Below are 17,373 nucleotides of genomic sequence, written 5' to 3'. Positions count from 1 at the left end.
AGTGTTGAGCTCTTGACAAAATTCGGCAAAAGATGGGAAATTTACGATCTTAGATCTTGTCCATTCCTTGGTATTTTAGTTCGATCTTTCCATTGTAGAACGACGAGGAAGTCGTCATGGTCATTTGGTGACAAGAACAACTCGATTTGGTGACTGGAGCACCACTTTTCGAATTGGGGAAGTTGTCGGAATATGGATTCTGATCACCAGAAAATACCTCTTTTTGCCACCTCGAAATACATCCTTTTCGGTCATATGATATTTACTTTGGATTGAAGCCCTCGATGTCCCGATCACAACAGACCCGTTTTCAAGTCGATTCGAGGACGAGGCTTCGTGATATGACCGTTTGATTGAAGGGATCTCCTCTTTATAAAAATCTGCAACACATGAAATTTCTTAAGCGACTTCTCTCTAAGATTTTTTCTATCTCGTGTTGTGTGTCGTGCCACATATCAAAAACGTGCGCGCCGTCGAGACAGAGATCCTCCTAAAATTTGAGCTTGATTCGACTTGAAAAGTTATGCCCCTTTGAAGGTGATCCCGATATCATATTACACACCCACCAAAATAGTGTAACCTATCCTTTTTGGGTAAGTTGGGCACAAAATGGTCTAGACGCATCCGAATGAGCTGAAATTTGATATCTTGGGGTTTTCGAACCTTATGAATCCAATGGAAGTAATAGCACTGGTGATAGAATTGTAGTTATAAGATACTTTTTCAACATCTTAGAGGCCGAATCTGAAAATTGGTTTTGCCTGTCATCCACCTTAATGTCGTTAGATTACGACGAAACTTTGCTTCTTAGGGAGTCAAGTGGTACCCCCACATTCTTTCTGGGGCCCATCCATTCCAAATCATGATTTCGCTCCAGATTCCAGATCAGGATTTCGTTCCGGATCAGGGTTTATTTTAAAAGTTCCACAGTCCGCAAGCATTTTGGTACCCACAGGTCGAGGTCGCAATTGGCCTCCTCCTTATTCGCATCGAGGATACAAGTGTCGAAAAATACCCTAAAACAAAGAAATTGTTTCAAATTTTGTTACCAAATAATGGAGAAATAGAATAAATGAATTTTGTGTAGTTTACCCAAACAAGAGATTTGAGGAATTCATGACAAGAATCCTTGATACAGTAAATTCATTAATTTTCTTGGATTTCAAATATCCAAGATTCCTAATTTGATCCTATCCAAATGGACCCTTAGAGATTTTGACAAATTAGATAACATGCTCCTTATGTAATAGGAGACCGCGAATAGTGAGGCAATTTGAAGGGGAAAAATATTTACGGAAGAAAAGATTTAAGATTAATGAAAGTCTCTTGTTCAAAAAAAAAAATGGTTGCTAGGGTTGCAGCCCTATCAAAATAACTAAATCTTCACCTAATAACTCATTGACAATGCAATTCAAGTAATGGAAAAAATTAATCATCTCGGCTTAAACATTATGATTGTAAAAGAAAAAATGATTTCAAGCTCTAAAAAAGTGTACATTGTAACAAATTATCTAGACCTTCCATTTTACCTTAAAAAATAAGTGTTCACATATCGACACGATCTGTACCTTTTTTTGAAGTTCCAAATTTTAATTGTTGGTTTTGAAAATTGATTTTAGAACCATCATAAAAATTTCCGTTACCAAAAATTCTTTCCAGCTGAGTATTTGAGGTGATGCTCTAATTTGTTTTCATGAAGCTGTCTCACATACCAAAAAAACAAAACGATTAATGAAAGCCTCATCACTTAAATTGCAAAATAATCAATGGAGTTTAATAGATTTCTGCATGGAAACCCAATAAAATCCAACAAACTACAACTACAATCCAAGGATTGGCAACTCTGACCAGATGCATCGTCAATGAAAATTTTATCGTTGTCAAAAAAAAAAATGACAAATTTATCTTGGCATACTTGGCAAACACCAACTTCCCGAAGAATACCAATCAAAAGATCAACCGAAAATTTCACCCCACATTTTACTAGATTTTCGACAAAAAATTTCATGAAAATTAAACGAAGTTTGAAACCAAAGTTTCGACATTGATGCAGGGTCCAAGCCCAAGTCCAAGCCTTCTGCCACGTTAATCGAGCTGCCCCAAAACAATGTCAGCCCTACCACCACCTAAAGCAAAAAGAGGCAAAAAGAGAGTTACATTCATATAGCAGACGTCAACATGGAACTATACATGTATTTATACTGTTGCAAAACGAAAATATTTTCAACCTTTTTTTTTCTCTTTTTTTCTTTTTTTTGGTGCAAGTTAGGTTGTCTGTAACTACAGAAGGATCTTGTATGTTTAATATGATAATTATGTTCCCCAAGCCCTAACAATTGGGGAATTTCACTTTTCATGGCGATTTTCTTCTCCTATTCTACAAGACCTGCGGAGAGGTAGTTACCCAAAAAAGAACCTGCCGAGCAGCAACCATTGGTTTTGTTGCGACAGAACCAGGTCCCCTAAATGGCTTAGTCACATTAGGGTGGGCAGGGCACTTGTTGGGCTGCCTCACTATGTAAATCTGGTCACCTATGCTGTTATACATATCCTGGTTCCTATGCCATGTCCAAAGAGCATATGTTTCATTCTTCACCTGCACAGAATAAAGGCAAGGTTATATGCTCCAATAGCTCCTGAAATTTCAACATGAATGACATATCATTGTAGTTTTCCTCATTCAGGCACTCAAAAGACACAGACAGAGAGACCTAAAGTCGGTCTCCTTGCGCAAACATTAAATTTAAAATTGTAAAATTGTAATTGTCGAAACCATTTTACTCAAAAGCAAGCTGGTAGATGTGAAATACAAAATGTGAGAGGAGACTTGAGTTCCTCATAGCTCAATTGTAAGGTTCATCTTGTCACAAACTTAAAGCAGATCCTATTTACCAATTAGAAAACCAGAGAAAAAAAAAGGAAATAGAAACAAATGAACTAATATTTCAACTGAATTCCTTTTGTACAATAAAGCCCACATTAATTTGAACAATATGTAATCAGGCATATTATGATCATTTTACATAACGCTGCAACATGAAAATTCTGACCACTACTCTTTTAAGAATCAAAGATCAGGGGATAATTGTAAACTTCTTACCAAATTATGGTCCATTACAAAATAGACACAGGAACAAAACCATCCAGATAAGTATTTCACTATGTAAATAAAACATAGCCATCACACGAGACAAATCCTCACTCTAAAAAAAGATTAGATGTATATCTTTATCCTTCTTAAATACGGACTATGCTGACTTCTGTTTCTAAAGGGAGCTCAAAACAGAAGCATTTGATGCATCAGATTCTTATTTAAAAATAACTGGAAAAAAATAAACTGAGAATGAATCTCATTGTGAATCAGTACACTACAACACACAGGCTCGTGTGTGTATATGGGCACAAAAAAAAGAAAATTGTGTGATCCCTGATCATCATCAAGAAGAAAACTAGAGAAGAGGGACAGAAATGCAACCAGACTTTTTCAATTCTTAATAATCACAATGGAAAATGGCCTCATGGTTCAAGATAATTTCATACACCCTCATCCTACTGGACGCATCCCCATATGTATCCAGGATCCTCTGGCTACAATCCATATTGGCTCACTTCTTCATACAAATAGGCAGAATAACAAGATTCTGCAGAAAACGTAACACTAACAAAAGGCAACATTAAAAGTTGTGGGTAAAGCATGAATTCAGAAAGAATTAATGATCGTTCACAAATTGAATATACAAAAATTCAGTACCATCCAAAAAATAATAAGGCCTTATCAAAGAATATGGAAATAAACACCATATCAGAAACAAAGCAAGAAAATGAGCTATTGTCATAGAAAAGATATTCAAGTTGGTGCATGGCACATTACAAAAATAATGTAGTGCATTATGGTCACTATCCTGGGAAGATCAAGGAGAAACCACACAAGTAACTTTGTTTTGGAGGGTAGAAGTACCATTTAAACCCTACGATTCTATGAACCAAATGCCACTAATATTTTTTTGGGAAATTTGTCAAACCACACCCAAGAGATTCACTATGTAACATCACACCCGTACCACCCATACCTTTTCTGACTTTCAAAGAGCCCATCACAATATACAGCAAGTTCAAATCATAAGCGGTCACATAATGCTGGAGGGGCAATTTCCAAATTTTATGCTCCATCAAAATTTCAAGAAAATTACTTATGTGAGATATTGGTATCTGTATACACCAAAATCTCATGGATGACTTAGAGAGATACCAATGCCCAAGAACTCCAATACCTCATAGAGTAACTTATTTAGTGAGATACCAATGCCCAAGAACTCCAATACCTCATAGAGTAACTTATTTAGTGAGATACTAGTGTTAAGAAATCCAGATACCTCACAGGGTGTTTAGAGTGCAATAGTGGCATTTGGAAACACCAATAATCTTGTGAACACTTAACACCTGTAAGATAATGGTATTCAAGAGTATCAATATCTCACAAGATGAATTAGTGAGATATTGGTTTCTACAATACCAATACCATGGCAATTTTCTTTGGGTAATATAGGTTTTCAAAGTTACCAATATCATGGTAATCAACTCAGTGGGATGTTGTCATATCTTATTTAGATTGACACATTGATCTTTTAAAACATATGTACCTCACATGGGTAGCTTTCCTAAAAAGTACTTCCATTTTGATGGAGGAGCAGAATTGGAAACTGCCCCTCATCATTTTTAACCCATTAGTGACTCATTATAGTATTGTACTTTAAGAACTTTTCAAAATTAGAACATACAAAATTAGGTCAAATGCTAAACAGTACATCTCTTTGAAGCCGATCAATAAAATTCACTCTATTAGAAAAAAGAAGAAGAAGAGAAGAAAAGAAAATCAACAAAACAATTAAATTTCTCAAGGACCAGATGCTCACCTCTAGGATTCCATGGCCAAAACTGCTCTCTCGATAAGCACCGAATACTGGCTGACGGTCCCAGCAAAACATGCCAGCAGCTGGGCCTGCAGTGAAATTAGCAGCACAGCAGCTGGGCCTGCAGTGAAAGAGTCTGGTGTGGATGACGGCTCAGGGCATCCACCCTTATCATCAGCATGAGGAGCAGACATCTTCTCTCTGTTACCCCCATCCCCAATTGTGATATAAACGGGACCACATGGATCCAACATATAGTTATATACCCTGTTTGATCTGTCATAGGCATGAACCTTACAATAGTTTTCCAGAAGGAGAATAGTTATTAACAACATAGATCTTTTTATTCAATGGACCACGATAAAATTTATTACCAAAATGAGTAAAATATATATGATGGATTTTACTGAAAAAAGTCTTCGTTGAAAGAAAAGCAGAGCATGATAAATAACTATAGTTCAAGACTTTACAATGCAAATGACTCTTTATAAGAGGGAAAAATCTTAATAATAATGTACATGTCCATTGAAGATGATGTCAACACCATAGGAGTAGAGGAGTCCCTCCATCTCCACCCTCATGCATTCAGCTTCTCAGTAATGAGCCTTGTAGGTGTTGTACCATGGTGGGTGCAAAGAAACTACCAGCCATGGAGTCACAGCCCTGTTCACCTTCTCAAGATCCTTCTGCAACCATTTGTACTCGTCTCCTGGAGAAGACAAACATCTAGAACAATAAATTGCATAAGAATATGAAAACTAAAAAAATCCTATTTTAAATTTTGCTTTATTGTTGTGCCTTTTACAGTCAGTCCCCATAAATGGCTTTGAACAGTTTCTCATCGGATGCAATCAACCATAAAAAGTTCCATAGTTCTGTTAATCTGATTGTATTCCAACTTTCTATGATAATATGTGGAAAGAAAATAGAATGTAAATTTCCTTGGCTATTCTCCAAAATTTCATCAAATAGTGTTCCGTAATCATTTTAAGCAACCATTAATATTTTTGTCTTGTCTTTCCATTCAACTGCATCTTCCATCTTGTGGCCATTCTTGATCTTTTCTCCGAAAGAAGATAAAAAATGAGGTAATGACACTCATTTAGAAAGATGAACTTGCTTCTAGCTACTAATAATATGACTGTTTTGAAAAATTTACTAATTTCCAAAAGGAAAATATACATTTCTCTTTTACATTTTCGTGGGAACAAACATAGGAAACAACAAGAACACATTTTCTTTTTGCTGTGTAGAGCAATGATAGTACATGAACAAGAATAGTTACTTTTGAATAATATTTATGGTCTACAACCTCATTTTTCTACACATACACACAATTACCATGTATGGTCAACAACAACACTATAAAACCACTTTACTGAGACACAAAAAGACTTGTGTCCCCATCTATTTATGTAGTATTGGGGTCGTTCATGAGCTCTTCAAGTAGCTGTGCAGAGGTTTACTAATCTATGAAATGTGAAATTTACTTGATGTCACCTAATTTCATGTTTCATTAACAAACTCAAAAGCATTTGCATGCATGATAAACATCCTAAGAATCAAGCCTAAGTCTACATATTCCAATTCACAAAAATAGGACCTCAATGAATTCCAAGGCAACTGACCCAAAATACATAAGAAAATAAGAAGAAACAGAGATAAACAAGAAAGGATTCTGCATTACCTGACTTGTAGTAAGAGGTGTAGGCACCAAGCATGATGAAATGTATGCCCCCGGCATCGAATGAGTAGTAAAATGTGGACTCGGATCCACTCTCCTCACTGGGGAATGCAAACCTTGAGCTGTAAGCCACAAACGTTTTGTTGAAAGCTTGTGCTTCAATTTCATGGTTCCCTTCAACCACCATCATTGGAACTCTTGACACCAGTGGCTCCATAAACCTTCAGTTTCAATCAAACCAAGGTCACCATTTTGGCCCAAAAATCCATTTCATGTCGAGCATGGGTATACAGATCCTTTTCTTTTCATTCTTAATGTTGGAAGAGGCTTAGATCCTTAATTATGTACTGAAAGAAATAAAGAAAAGTGAGTTGTTTACAAATATTTATTCCTCCATTATTAGAAGAGTTACACAAGAAAGAAGCAAAAATAGAATGCCGGTCAGTTCTCTCAAGGCCTGCATAATGTATGGTGTAACCCAATAACACTCATCCAATTTTTTGTCAAAGTAGTGTGGCTCTCTGCAATCTCTCTTACTCTACCCGAAAAAGGCGGCTTGAGGTCTCTTCCCTACATGAGCAGGCGAGAAAACAGGGCAACTCTCTCTCTCTGCACAAGCATCTCTCTCTACACACGAAGGCGGGAGATCTCTCTCTAAAAGCTGGGGCAAAAGAGGGGAATCTCTCTCTGTTAAAACCATGGTAAATAAGGCAAGGTAAGCGGGAGTGCTCTCTCTCTACACAAGCATCTCACTCTAAAATCCAGGGTAACAAAGGCAAGACAGGCGGGAGTACTCTGTCTCTCTCTACACCTCTCTACATGAAGAACTTCCTATCCATAAAAAATTCAAGTTCAGCAAAAACTAGCTCATTGGAGTAGAACTCCAACTTAATGATGCTTACAAGATCAATACTGGAGATTGAGCCCCGGGGAGGTCCTCTGAAAGATCAAAAGAAATTGTCGAATGACCATGATTGTAGGGAGAACTCCCATAGCCCAGTGGTTCTGAGCTCTTTTTAAAAAAAAAAACATGAATACATAGGTTATTGCCAAATAGGAAAAAAACATAACCAACATAGCCTTTGTTTGGAAATGAGGAATTGCACGCTGATAAACCTAATTAATCAGATGAGGAACATAACCAACATAATTCGAAGAGTGAGAAGTAGAAAGATATCCAACTGATAAGAGAGGAAAAAGAGAAGAGAAACAGCATCCAACAAATAAGAGAAAAATAGAGCAAAATAACATAAAACTCAAAAGATAGAGAGAGAGAACCCAACAAACAAGAGAGAGAAATAGAGCAAAGCAACATTCAACAAATGAGAGACAGAGGGTGCAAAACATCAAAGTGAATAGGAGAAAACGAGAAAGAGAGAGAGAGAGACCTTCCCCAGTAATCCCATCGGGGCTGGTAGGTTTCATGGATTGGTGTATCAGGGAAGGCATGGTCATAAGAATCAGCACCAGAGCCATTAGTCAGGTAGAGATTCGCATAACTAACATCCCCAACAAGAAGAATGAGATCTGGATTGTTTCGACGCAGGTGATCCACAGTAGAGGTGGTGTTATATGTCAGACCCAAGTCCCCCACGACCCCAATTCTCCCCGGATAACTTTTGGGGTGAACTTCTGGCATTGTCCTGAAAGACTTGAATGGGCTCATTCCCCCATTTGATGGGTCCCCGCATCGATAATAGTACCTTGTTCCTGGTTTCAGGCCTAGAGAGAGAGAAAGAGAGCTCAGGAAGATTTGGAGATAGAGTTCAAGGGCGTCGAAGCACTGGGCCAAACTTTTAGGGAAGACGAGAGAGGGGCAGGAAGCTAGCTCGGTTTGTTTGGGAGACAAAATTTCAATGGTATCTTACCATTAGACTAATGCCTAGAGAGAGAAAGAGAAAGAGAAAGAGAAAGAGAGAGAGAGAGAGAGAGAGAGAGAGAGAGAGAGAGAGAGATTTGTTTCCACTGGAGAACAATGGAGGAAGGATGATGGAGAAACTAAAAATACTAAAAACGAGAAATTTTCACGTCCATGGTTTAATAGGGATTTTCAGGTCCATGGTTTAATAGGGATGGTTTAACAGGGAAGAGGTCGCTGTTAGGTTGCAGGTTGGAACCCATGTCAACTGCCCTAAAAACACTAAAACCACGAAAGAAGAAAAGACACCAGATGAGAGAGAAGGCCAAATGCAGGGTTCTAGCCCATAGCTCAAATGGAACTCGCTTTTTGTCTCAACCCTGGGGAGGTTGTGCGTTCAAAACCATGCCTAACCACACAAAACAAAGGGAAAAAAAACAAGTACAAGAGAAGAGAGAGAAAGTGAAAACCAAAAAGGTACCAGTGAGACGAACATGGTGGATTATGCCCGAACTGTAATTTTGCATGCCCTGGAATGGGTAGAGCTGCTCATAAACCAGAGAATAACCAGTGGCCTTATGGGCCAGAGGGTATCTCAGCTGGCCATAACGAACCAAACTCTTCACACTTGAAGGATCCAAGCGCCTCGTGCAATTACCAATGTGAAAATCCCCTGCAATTCATCTTCAACAGGAAATTGAATGGCAAACAAAAAAACCAGAATCGAGAGAAATTTATGAGAGAGAAATTAATCAGAAAAGAAATGAAAGACCAAGCAAGAGATAAGCAGCACCAGGAAGAATGAAAGTAAAGGATTTAAAAACAAGAACAGGGAGAAATTCTTACATCCATAAAGAAATAGAAATAGGACAAGCAGACTGTAATTCACCAAATAAACCAACAAAATTTATGAAAAAAGGAGGAGAAAATGAGAGAGAATTCCATAATTTGATGAGAAAGCGAAACCCAACAAAATTTCGAGATAGTCAACGAGTAAATTTGTAACGAAAGCTATGAAATGGGAACAAAACTGAATACAGAGAATCGGATAAGAAGCTCAAACCTGTGATAAAGGAAACCCAACAAATAAAGTAAAAAAAAAAAGAAGGCAAAGAATGAGAGAAAAATGGATAGAAAATCAAACCTGTGATGTAGGTAACCCAAATTGCATCAGGTGTGGACAAAGAGAGAGAAATCTGTTCAGGTTCCAAAGTTCTGCCAGGTTTTCGGGCACGAGGATCAGAATCGGGCAAATCAATGGCGTGGCCACGAAGAGAGTTATCAAAAGGGACCGTAATGGGGTCAAAAGGCCCATCGAGAGTCGTCGGAATTTTGGCAATGGCGCTTGGAAACACAGAGATTAAGACTAGTGAAAAGCAGAGTAACGCCATGAATCTTTTGCTTTTGAAGAGGTGTTTATTTCTACTTCCTTTCACATTTCAACGCAGTAAAGCCCAGAAGAAGATTTCACGTTTGCTGGTTCATGGCCTATATTTATAGAGAGAGAGGTGTGACGATTTGAATTTGTTGCAGAATCGCGAAGAGGGGGGAGAGAGAATATATGAGAATAAAATTTGTTGGCATGTTCCGCGAGACGTGAAAGTACATCCTCGTACTGAGCACCCTCACTTATTTGTTTCAACCTTGAAGATCAGCCTAAATCCATTTTTATTTTATTTTATTATGAAATTACTTAACTTTTCGTTGTTATTATATGTACCTCCATTTTTATTATATGTATCTCCGTTTTTTAAACTTTGTAACATTTTTTTAAAAAACTATCATACTATCTGTTTTACATAAAACAGAAAACTCGTATTCTACAATCCAATGAACTTCAAGTATTTCTGTTTGAATTAAACAACTCATATGTAAAATGTTTGAGAGAGAGAGAGGGTTTGAATTGAACAAATCCTTCTTTCCAAATCCGGCTAAACCACCAGAAAAACAAACCAGAAATCGAGAGTTTGATCGCTTGCTGCTGAGTTTCAATGAGCATGGCTCGCTACCTTGTTCTGGCGTTGTTCTTGGCGTTGGCCATTTCATCATCTGTTGAGGGTCTACAAGATGCCTTTTTCCTTCTGATTGCACGGGTTAGTGTCAGTACCGATGCTCAGCAACTTCACACAAGCAGCCATGCTTGTTCTTCCGCAACAACTGCTGTGCTGTTTGCTTGTGCATGCCGCCGGGCACCTATCGGAACAAGCAATTCTGCGCTTGCTGGAAGATCCAGGAAGGGCCCCCTAAATGGACTTAATTTTTTTTATAATCTTAATTCTCAATAAATTATGTTTAGAGAGAGATTAATACTTGAAGAATTTCTGTTTGAATTCTACATTTTTTTTTTTTTTAATTTATGTTTTAGATACAAAGAGAGAGAGAGTAGAGAGAGATTAACACTTGAAGTATTTCTATTTGAATTCTATATTCGTTTTTAAGAAAATATCTTTATACCCTCTATTTTTAGTTTTTATTTTTCAATAGACCCAAGGTTTCAAAACATATCTTTAAAAATCAAGATCTTATATATTATCTTTTGACCCCCACAACCAACTTTATCCACTTTTACTCTAGTTTTTTAGCCCAAATAACCTTAAATAGACATGCTTTTTAAAGTCATCTTCTCTCTCTTTTCCGGTGATTCTCCCAAATCTTCTCTCTTTCTCTCGCTTCGTTTTTCCAACTGATTCTCTCTCCCCCCGTTGTTTAAGGTTATCAGAGTGGTAAGCTTTCCACCTTAGCAAAGCTGAGGTGGAACCTAACCAATGAGCTTGTTCGATGAGATATCCAACAGAATGAGACTACCATTCATTTCAAATTGTTGAGGAACACTCCCTGTAAAATTGTTCTCTCAATTGATGGCCTTGGAGGTCAAGAAAATCCGCAATAAAACCAGGGATTGAGCTGTATAGCCAATTTTAGAAGAGATTCCATAGAGTCGGGTTCTTTAGCTCCAGAAACTCCACATACAGATGTTCATCAAACGTGTTATTGCTCAGATCCATGGACTTCAAGCTCCTGACATAATCAGACCAGAAAGGCCATTAACCTACAAAAATAGGGTGTCGAGCTTCTACGACTTTCTAAGCTCTGGTGGAATCAAACTAGAGAACACACAGTTCACCATGTCCAACCTCACAAGCTCTGATAATTTCCCGAGCTTGGATAGTATGCCACCTTCATACTTGTTATGATAGCCAAGATAGAGTTGCTAAGCTTTGTCAAGTTTTCGAGCTCACCAGGCATTTTGCCAGTAAACTCATTACCAGAGACTACTAAATACTCTAGAAACCCCCATTTTCCATATTCAGATAGTATTGCACCTGTAGATATGATGGTGCAACCCTAGTGTGAAGGAACACCCAAGTAGATCACACTCCCTTCATGTTTGACTTACGTTACAACATGAAGAAAGGTGGGGAGAGGTTGCACCTTTTCATGAGGGGGTTACCTTCCCATAAATGGCATGCACCATGCACTATACGGGTGCCCATTCGTGAAGAAGTTACTCCCTCATGAATGAAAGGGCCCTTTCTCTTATTATAAAAGGGAGAGAGGTGGAGGTCTCTACACACACCACAACACACATACAAGAAAGGTGTGAGAGGTGTGAGAGCCCTTATTATGAAAGAGAAAGTGTAAGAGAGAGTGAGTAAAATCCTTTTCCCATTCGAGTTCTAAAGAAAGATCCAACTCTGAGAGATAGAGTTGTGTATGAGAGTCGAGTTAGGACTGCTCCTATCGCATTTTGTGAGAGTATTCGTGAGCTTCCACCTCTCTCGGGATTTACAGTGTAGAACAGATTTCAATAGCTCTAGTAGTTGTCGACCGTGCCTACAGAAGTTGATCAATCCTCTCTGCAAACGTTCATCAAAATTGTTCTATGAGCACTCATGTATGATACCCGGTTCCTGGTTGTTTTATTTGGCTTCCACTTCGGTCGCTGGACCGTATTTTTTTTTCAACATTGGTATCAGAGCCATTGTGGAACCGGGTTCCTGATTGTGCTCACATTATCGTTTTTGCCTTCTTGTGAAGCCTTGGCTATGGTTGGCCTATGATGTTGCAAAGTGTACATGATAGTTATTTTAAGACCATAGGCATGTGCATTGTGTAATCTTATGTACCGATCACATAGTCATGTTGGCCTCATACATGGGCTATGCAAGTTGAGGCATCCTAGACCATGAGCATCATGGCTAACTAATCTTGATAGGCCTCATATGCTAAACCGTGTATGATGAGCCCTACTCATTTTTTTGGCATTTTAAGACCACATAAAAATGCATTTTTTTAGTGGGAGTGCAACTAGGAAGGTGCACCGCTTGCAAATTGTGAGGTATTTGAGAAGCTAGATCCAAGAAAGAAACTTAATATTGATTACAAGTAAGGGTCCAATGTGGCCACACGAAATTTTCATATCAAGACTTTTAAGGGTCAAGTTTTTTCTTGCTAAACAATTAACAAGCATAAAAATGATAATCTAAGTGACATCATATATCAAACAAATCATGAGACATCCATAGTAATTGGTGCAATTTTGTTGTTTTGACTTAGAATAACTTCTAAAAATGTGATCGCGGATCTCACTAAAGGTGAAAAGTTGAGTGGTGCCTATTTGTGAACCATGTATAGCTAGAAAATCAACTAGAAAGCCATTTTCTAAAGAAAAAAGAGCAATCGGTCTTCTAGATATAATACATTCTGAAATGTGTGGTCTATTTAATGAGATGGCCTGTAACGATTCTCGTTATTTTATCACATTTATCGATGATTATTCTCGCTACGGGTATATACACATAATCTCGCATAAATCGCAAGTAATAAATTTCTTTCACCATTTTATGCTAGAGGTTGAAAATCAGTTCGATAAAAGAATAAGGTTCTTCGTACTGATCGAGGACGAGAATACTTATCTAATCAATTTAAGAAGCTTTGTGAGAATAACAGAATCCGAAGACAAGAGACGATGTCCTACACTTCACAACAAAATGATGTTGCAGAAAGAATGAATCGTACTCTGTTGGACATGGTGAGGTTTATGAGGGCTCATCCAACCTCCTAATATCATTTTGAGGAGATGCTCTTATTACTGCGATGTATGTCCTAAACAGAGTGCCATCAAAATCTATTCCCAAGACCCCTTATGAGTTATAGACAGGTAGAAAGTCAGATCTTTCTCATTTACGTCCTTGGGGGTCAGCTGCATATGTTCACATCCCTTCTCAATTGATAGGGAAACTAGACAGGCGATCTCTTGAGCACATTTTTGTCAGATATTCTGAGCGTTCGAAGGGATATGTGTTCTGTCAAGAATGTCATGGTAGCGGGATGAAGGAAATAGAATATCGAGATGTGGATTCTATAGAGACTTCCCTAACAGGAAGTGATCTCGTATGTCTGATGAGCTCTATGAAGAGCTTGAATCTCAGACAGACATTGAGATAATTCTTTCACTTGAAGATAAAAGTGGGAGTTTTCTCATGATTGTTAATGATAGTGGGAGTAAACTATTAGTTGAGAATGAGCATATGACCCATATTGAGTTACCGACTATGCTAGAGACACCTATTAAGAGTGAATCGCAGGTTGAATTCCGAAGGAGTCAACGTGGGAAAGTTCCTCGTAGACACTTCAAAGTAGAGGGTCTCACATGCATTCACTTGATGTTGATGAGCCTAGCTCATTCCAAGTGCCCTTGAATTCTCCTGCTATGAACCAGTGGATGTCTGCCATGAAAGATAAGCTTAATTATATAGAGCAAAATCAAATATGGGAACTTGTGGATTTGTCGCCTGATACAAGATCAATTGGAAATAAGTGGGTCTTGAAAATCAATAGGAAGGCAGATGGAACTATTGATAAGTATAAAGCCCACTTAGTGGCTAAATAGTTCACCCAAATTGAGAGAGTGGACTACGATGAGACACTCTCCCCAGTGGTAAGAATGACCTTGATTCGCCTAATCCTAGCAATCGTCACACATATGAACCTGGAACTCTTCTAAATAAATGTGAAAACTGCTTTTCTAAATGGTGACTTGATGGAAGAGATCTATATGGAGCAACCTAAAGGTTTTGTAGCCTCTGGCCTTGAGCACAAAGTGTGCAAGCTCAAGAAATCCATATATGGTCTCAAACAATCATCAAGACAGTGGTATATAAAATTTCATAGGGCTATAATGGCTTATAGTTTTGAAATGCTTCAAGAAGACCATTCTATATACATTAAGAAGTATAACCAAAGAATATACTATAAAAAGAGCATGCAACCAACTGCTAATGGTCTTATGGTACACATTCCCATTAAATATTATATTTAGAGAAATGATCCTATAGGATGTTCCTTCACCTATATGTGTAGGACCCTAAATAATCATCATTAAATTTGGCACAGATCTCTAAAAAATATAAGTCTCATACCATGTGACAACTTTTCCAAAGATTGGTGTCAAATTTAATGGTATTCCTTTGAGGTCCTACACACATGGGTGGAGGAGGGTTCTATAGGATCATTACTCATTATATTTATTTCATATAAATATAATTTTTTTAATTTTATAGAAGGAAAAAGTTTATATAAGGTTGCATCCTTAAAATGTAGAAATACGGATGCACGTCCAAAATTCATCGGAGAAGATTGTTTTGATGTTGAAAAATCTGATCATCTTGATATATAGATGTATGAATATGCCAAAAAAAATATTTTGAGTCCCCGATGTATGAATATGACAAAAAAAAGATTTGAGTCCCCGAAATAGTGTATCTTATAACACATTATCTAGACAATCTATTTTCAAGATTTTCATATGTTTGTAGATCTACTTTATTTTAATTATTTTTGGAGTTTATAATTTTATAATTAGATATGAAAATAGATTTCAGATAATCCTAATAATTTCTTACACCAAAATTACATGTTATGATAAAAATTGGAGGTGCACCTTAATTGGATTGTTTAAGGTTGCAACCTTATAAAAACCACACCCTTTATAGAATAATATTTACTTATAAATTAATAATTTGTTTGCTAATATTAATTTAAAATAATCTTAATTATTTTAGAAAATAATATAATTCAAAATAAGAAAAAAAAAGATAAGAGACAAAAGTAATTAACCAAAAATACAAAAAATAACAATATAATTCCTTCTATATATATATATTTTATATTTTTAGTTTCTCCAATTTTTAAAATAGTACTTACTTATAAGTATATAATATATTTATTAGTATAAGTAAAAATAATTTTACTTAAGAAGAAAGAAAAGAAAAGAATAATTAATCGTAAATGTAAATTAGATAAGTAAATATACATCGTCACCTCATCCACGAACCATTCAAACTCAAGACTTACTTGTTTATGTACAAAAAATATACACGAGAATAATAACAAAAAAAAAAGATAAAGAAGACTAAGTCTTGAGTTTGAATGGTTCTTAGATGAGGTAACTATGTGTGTCCTTAATATATATCCCAATTGAATGATTATTGGATGAGGTGACGATGTATATTCTTATAAAAATAATATTGTTTTTCACTTTTAATATTCTCAATATTTTCTCATAATAATATTATGATAATGATGATATTCTTATAAAAATAGTATATGAAATTTGTGGTGACGGGATAAACTGACCTATATGATACTATATAGTCTATAATGTCACACCATATTCATATAAATTTGGATATCACATTCATATAATTAATGCCATATGGATATTATATCACTTATATAATAAGGATTGGTTACTATAACAGTCGTCATCGATCTATATTATAGTATTCACATATCTCACCTATATCTCAGATGTTACATATATATGTTATTCTGGTATATAATATATCATGTCACGTATCCAATATATTACTTCCACAGAAAAAAGTCACTTTATAGTATGAGAAATATGATGGGTAATATCACATTGTTACACATTATAATCCAAATCTGGACTATACCATACAATTTTAATTTGTCTTTTATGTTATCATACCATTTCTTTTAGTGACTATTATATCCATAATTATAATATTCACATAAAAATATTATTATTCCCATGATGATTTTCATAAAAACAGTATTATTCTCATAATAATGTTTACATAAAAACTATTATATCTTCTCTCCTCATAATGGTTCTTTTCTCTCTCGTAGGCATATAATATTTCTCTCTCTTATATGAACATATTTTTATGGTCCTCTCGCTATGGAAACTCATTCGGTTTCTCTTCTCATACCTTTAACTAAACACCCTTGATTTTGATTCTACTCCGGCAACAATAGTAACATATCCATCTCGAAGTGACATATAGGTAAGTGACTTCATTTTCTTATTAAATCATTATTTGAAAAACTGATATTTCTGCATTTAATTGTAATATCTCTGATACAGTAAGCTTTAAGTATTTCTATATTTCATTGTAATATTTCTACTATAAATTTTAAATATTGTAAGTGTTATATGCAAGGGGAAAGGTGTCACAACCCCGCCCCTGACCGCCTAACCTTTTATGATGGAGGGCGACCGAGCATGGGTTCGTGATCCCAATGTAGCATTCGTCACTCAGGTAGGAGTAGACTCAACACCTTATTCTTAGTAATCAAGCAAACCAAGGAAAGTAAATACTCACAAAAGCCTGAAAGTTTAAAATTTAGCAAATCCATTCATAAGAAAAAGATGTTACATTACATTACAACCCAAAAGTAGTACAATAGAGTTCTGGGCCTCAGGGCCCAAAGTTACGCAGTTCAAAAGAAAAATAGTACAATCATGGCTACAAGCCCGACAACTTGCAAGATCTAAAACTCCTCCTCGGAGTGGCCGCCTTGATCCTTAGATTTAACTCGCACTCTTAATTCTGAACATGTCACTCTCAGTTTACAAGGAGGGAAAAAAATAATGGAATGAGCTTTAAAGC

General features: G+C 36.5%; 1 non-coding gene across 1 annotated transcript; it reads right to left on the bottom strand.

Annotated features, from left to right (window-relative positions):
- Positions 1-1,728: 1,728 nt before the first annotated feature.
- On the bottom strand, positions 1,729-10,318 carry LOC18430723 (purple acid phosphatase 15). The gene is made up of 8 exons (XR_002280353.2): positions 9,597-10,318; positions 8,934-9,125; positions 7,983-8,316; positions 6,598-6,815; positions 5,429-5,619; positions 4,914-5,203; positions 2,405-2,596; positions 1,729-2,126 (listed from the first exon to the last, which is right to left on the bottom strand). It is a non-coding gene; the product is annotated as a purple acid phosphatase 15 (transcript).
- Between the last annotated feature and the right edge of the window lie 7,055 nt (positions 10,319-17,373).

Source organism: Amborella trichopoda, chromosome 6 (assembly GCF_054954075.1).
Source record: "Amborella trichopoda isolate Santa Cruz 75 chromosome 6, AtrichopodaSantaCruz75HAP2 v2.0, whole genome shotgun sequence".
Taxonomy (NCBI): Eukaryota; Viridiplantae; Streptophyta; class Magnoliopsida; order Amborellales; family Amborellaceae; genus Amborella; species Amborella trichopoda.
The sequence above is the reverse complement of the archived record's forward strand: the minus strand, read 5'-3'. Positions and strand labels throughout refer to the sequence as shown.